Raw genomic sequence first — 5,058 nt, 5'->3', positions numbered from 1 at the left:
TGAATGATGGAGAACATGGTAAAACCAGATAATTCCATCAGTATGTGCCCATTTCTGCACTTGTGAGATGGTTTCCTTGATCAGAAGCAATGCTGTATGGAATACCATGATAGTGGATAAGATATTCTGTAAGTCCACAAATGGTGGTTTCTGTGGAAACATTGCATGCAGGGAATACAGACTGATATCCAGAGTAAGTGTCTATTCCATGATACAAGTGATCCAATGTAATCAATCTGCCACCAGGTGGCAGGCTGATGACCTTGAGGAATGATGCCATATCAGGGACTGAATATGGATCTCTGCTTCTGGTTGATTGGACACTCAGCAGTGACTTAGCCAGGTTAACCTTGGTGAGTAGAAGCCCATGGTGCTGAATCCATGCATCACCTGCACCCCATCACAATGCCTATTTTGCTCATTAACTTATTGACTGATGGCCAAAGTGGGTCAGGAAAGAGGATGACTTGGATCCACAGGACAGATAATTTTATCCACTTGATTATTAAAATCTTCTTCTGCTTAAGTCACCTTCTGGTGATCATTCAAATGGAACCCAACTATCTTCAAGTTCTTTGCAAGCTCAGAAAGGTCTATCCACATGCCTCTTCCCCAGACATTCTTGTCACCAGTTTTGCCATATGTTCCTCCCAAGACCCTTACCATCCAACCTAACCATTACAGTAGCCCATGAGTTAGTATAAAGCATACATTTGGTGAGTTCTCCTCTCAAGCAAAATGACTGGCCAGAAGCACTGCTCAAAGTTCCATCCACTGGGAAAATTTCCTCTCACCACCATCCTTTAAGGGCACCCTAAAATGGGGTTGTATTGCTACAACTCTTCAGTTCTGGATGGTATCTGCATAATGAGCAGAACCATCTGTAAATCAGGTCCAGGCTTTCCCTTCCATAGTCAACTGATTGTAAGGAACTCCTCAAAAGGCCATAGTTCTGGTCTAAGAAAGAGAGGGTAATGTGGGAGGAGTGGGGGCCATGGGCATATGGGTCACTTCTTCATGTAACTTACTTGTCACTTCAGGACCTATTTGAGCCCTATCTCTAATATACCATTTCTATTGAATAATGGAGTGCTGCTGTGCACACGGAACTTTATGACTTTTTGGGTCAGACAAAACCCAGCTCTTGATAGGCAACTCAAGTCTCATGGTGACTTTGTGGCCCATGGGTAAGCATTCAGTCTCTATTAAGGCCCACTAGCAGGCAAAAATCTTTTTTTTCAAAAAGAGAGTAGTTATTTGCAGTGGATGGTAAGGCTTTTCCCAAAATTATAAGGATCTGCATTGTGGTTCTTATATAGTGGCCACTAAGCAGAGATTCAGCATGCAATGCTGAACCATCTGTAAACCAGGTCCAAGATTTCTCTTACACAGTCAACTGATTGTAAGTAACTCCCCAAAAGGCCAAAGCTCTGGTTTGAGAAAGAGAAGGTAATGTGGCAGGGGGCTCATGGACATATGGACCAGATTCTTGGGATCCCTGCCTCCCCATCACCATCATTATCAAGCCATATATCACCATCCTACATTTCAGGATCCCACTCTTTTCCAATCAAAGCAATTACTTTAACAGCAGACACCATGCAAGGATGAGAATTTAGTTTACATTGTAAATATTCTACTCATACAATGAGGCTTGTGTCTGGTTTTCAGAGATCTCAAGTCTGCATTCACAGGAAATAAGATTATCATTCAGGGCACACATGGAAACTTTTACATCATTCGTATGGCACTGAAGTTTCAAATTCAAAGCCTTCAACTCATTCCCTTCCCTCATCACTGTATACTGTGTATCAAACAACAACCAGCCAACATTATCATACTTTTTAATTCCAAAAATCTCCATAAAGATGTCAAAAACATTTCACCCAGAGCCTCTCCTCATATAAGGGTACAAGTAGCCGAATCTAACAGTAATATTTTGAGTATCTCTTTTGAAAACTCACCCCTTGGACTATAAGTGCCACCTTGATTATTGGAAACAGTCATTAGTGCCTCTGAGTCTTGTCAGAGGATAACAATCAATTGTAGAAACCCATTTTTAAGTTTATGTTTCTCAAGAATCACACATTACTAAACTGTTAGGATTCTCTAGAGAAACAGAACCAGCAATAGAGATCTGTAAACATGAGATTTAAAAAGGTGTCTCACACAATCATGGAAAGGGAAGAGTCCAAAATTCATAGGTCAGGCTTTGAAGCTGACAGCTCAAGTGAAGGGTCTGGATACAGGAGAGGCTTGGTAAGGCTGTGAAATAGTGTCTCTTCTTCCTTAAAAGCCTTGAAGTGTTTGCATGATCTCACTGTAGGAGACAAGCCTTAGTTGATCACAGATGTAGTCAAGTGACTGATGGCTTAATACACCAGCCTTCAAGTTCATCAACAAACCATGAAACATCTTTGACACAATGGCCAAAGCAGTGCTTGCCTGAACAGACAATTAGGTATAATCATTTGGCCAAGTTGACACCAGAACTTAACCATCACAGTTATCATGGGTTCTTTAAGTTTCGGTGCTCTTTCAAGGCTGAGGTAGATATAGATATGCCAGAGATACTACATATTGAGCCATGTGTATCTTTGCAATAAGGAACCTCAAACTGCATATCTTTGGTTATAGCTGCAGAACTGTTCCTTTAGACAATGTTCAGGCCCAATTCAACCTGGAGAAGGGCATAATCATTTCAAAATCCATGATTTGTTAAGTTACCTCTTGTTTGCCTTCATTATTTTTGCTACTCATTTTATTTGTGTTTAAATGTTTGAGGCAACCCAGGGACAAATGTACAATTAATGATACAGTAAAAATGAATTATTGTTGACAGAGAAGGTGGCACAACAGCAGCTGGAGTGCAGAGGAAGCTGTGCAGGTGGTCATGTCATCACCATGAGGCTGCAGCAGGCCCCAGTATCTTGGAAGGTCTTCATTCAGAGAAACTACAGCAGTGGTACATACTACCAGTTCCAGACCAAGTTCCCTATGGAGCTGGTGAGGTACATTTGAGGGAACACTATGAACATTAAATAACCTTTATCAGAAGCAGAGAAGCTTGTGGGCCAGTCATACCGTGAAGATCGTTTGGTTTGTTTAATGGCATACACCATCTTCTTATGCATGTAAGCTCTGAAGAAAGTCTCCAAATACATGCCAGAACAGAATGAGGAGAAGATATATGCTCCCCAAGGCCTCCTCCTGACAGATCCCATTGAAAGAGGACATTGAGTTATTGAAGTAACCATTTATGAAGACAGAGGCATGAGCAATGGAAGATAAACCATAGAATTAAAGATTCCACCTTAAGCTAGGATCCTCATCTGTCCACTGGCTGATCACAAAGTTTCCCCTACCTCCTCTCCACAGCATTATTTCTTTGTATCTTCTGCCGGAGCCATGGTGTCATTTACTCCAAGGACTCACTTCCTAAAATTCCACACCTGAGGTGACCTCTAGTCACTCAGCATCTACTTTGTGTTCCGAAATTATGTAGGACTCTGGCATTGTCTCGCTACTTTCTGAGAAAACTCAATGAAGCATTTCACTTTTATATTCAAAGAAATTTAATAAAATATGCTGTCATTCCAATGCAAAGTTGATTTTTTAAGTGCCATGAATATCATTGGGTCTCTTCATTCCTCTCAGTAAGTTTTCCAGATGGCTTTATACTTCATTAAGTCATATCTTCACCAGTGTTAAGTCTTATTCTCTCAAGTTAATAAAATGATTTCCTCTGGGATTTTGGTGAGGGATAGGCTGTGTCTGTGGTTTTGCTAATACATCTTCCAGATTACAAGGAACTACCAGTTTTGCCATGAGTCAGATGTTAAGAAGATCAATTTCTGCTGTTTAGTTTCTCAAACAAAAGCTTACTAGAAAAATAATGTATAATATTATTGTTTGATTATACCAGTTATTTTTAATTAAACTGGTATTTAATGCAATTTCTAGTTATTCTCCTTGGAGAATTTTGTATTATTGCATTACCATGCATGTTGGGAAGTTGTGTGTTTTACTTGTTCATTACGAGTTAATAAGTAGAATAAAGTGGATGCTAAACCATCAAATGCATAAATGTTTCCTGCTGTGTCCCTGAATGTGTAATAAGTAAGTGCAATAAATATCTGGATTATAGTTTTGCTATAAATATAACTATTGAGGAAAAATTCAATAGGAATAATAGTTTATTGCTAATTTTTAACTATCCCTTCTGGTAAACCTTAATAATCCTAGACTTTATTCAAATACAGTATTCAGCACATGGAAATCTTATGGTTCAAGTAAAGTAAGTGATTTCCAAGTACAACTCCCAAGTCTGAGTCAATATTTCTAGTCCTTTTTTTTTGTCTGTACATTTCTTAGTATCAGGGTTTCTTATGCCTTTAGTTCATGTGTGGGGTTTTTGAACACTATATTTAGGAGAGAGTTAAGAAATATATTAGAAGAGAATGAAACAGTTATAAATTTTACTTTCAGGGATATTATAGGTGCTAACACTGGATTTATCTTTCAGATTTAATTTTTCTTATGGGTTTGTTGCATATTCAATAAATCCTGTAAGTCTGTATAATATTTTAATTAGATAAAACACTTTTGTTACTTAACAGGCTATATAGTGGGTTTGTCTGCCTTTTAAACCATTGCAATAACTGTGCTGATATAGAAATGTATTAGTGAAACTATCCTTAAACAACAACAAAAAATGTGTTGCTTGATATCCATTATTTCATGTATTTCAAGTGCAGCATGAAACAAATACCATTATTTAATTTTTCTAGCTTTTTGCTTTAGTTAATTTTTGATACATACCTAATATCCATGTACTGCAAAAATACTTAACATGGAAGTAATTCAATGATGGTTGGCTTTTTTTTAAACATGGACAGGCACTGGGAATTGAACCCAGGTCCTCTGGCATGCCAGGCAAGTATTCTTGCCTGCTGAGCCACCGTGGCCCACCCAGATGTTTGGCTTTTTAAAATGTTTTATGAAATTTTCATGAACAATCCAAACACCATTATTTAGAACACATGTGAGAACATGTGA

At 38.5% G+C, this 5,058-nt stretch overlaps 1 pseudogene; it reads left to right on the top strand.

Annotated features, from left to right (window-relative positions):
- Window positions 1-2,904: 2,904 nt before the first annotated feature.
- Window positions 2,905-3,291, top strand: LOC143669651 (golgin subfamily A member 7 pseudogene; annotated as a pseudogene).
- The last annotated feature ends 1,767 nt before the right edge of the window (window positions 3,292-5,058 follow it).

This window comes from Tamandua tetradactyla, chromosome 26, assembly GCF_023851605.1.
Source record: "Tamandua tetradactyla isolate mTamTet1 chromosome 26, mTamTet1.pri, whole genome shotgun sequence".
Classification (NCBI taxonomy): Eukaryota; Metazoa; Chordata; class Mammalia; order Pilosa; family Myrmecophagidae; genus Tamandua; species Tamandua tetradactyla.
Note: the sequence above shows the minus strand (reverse complement) of the source record. Positions and strands in the feature narration are given on the sequence as shown.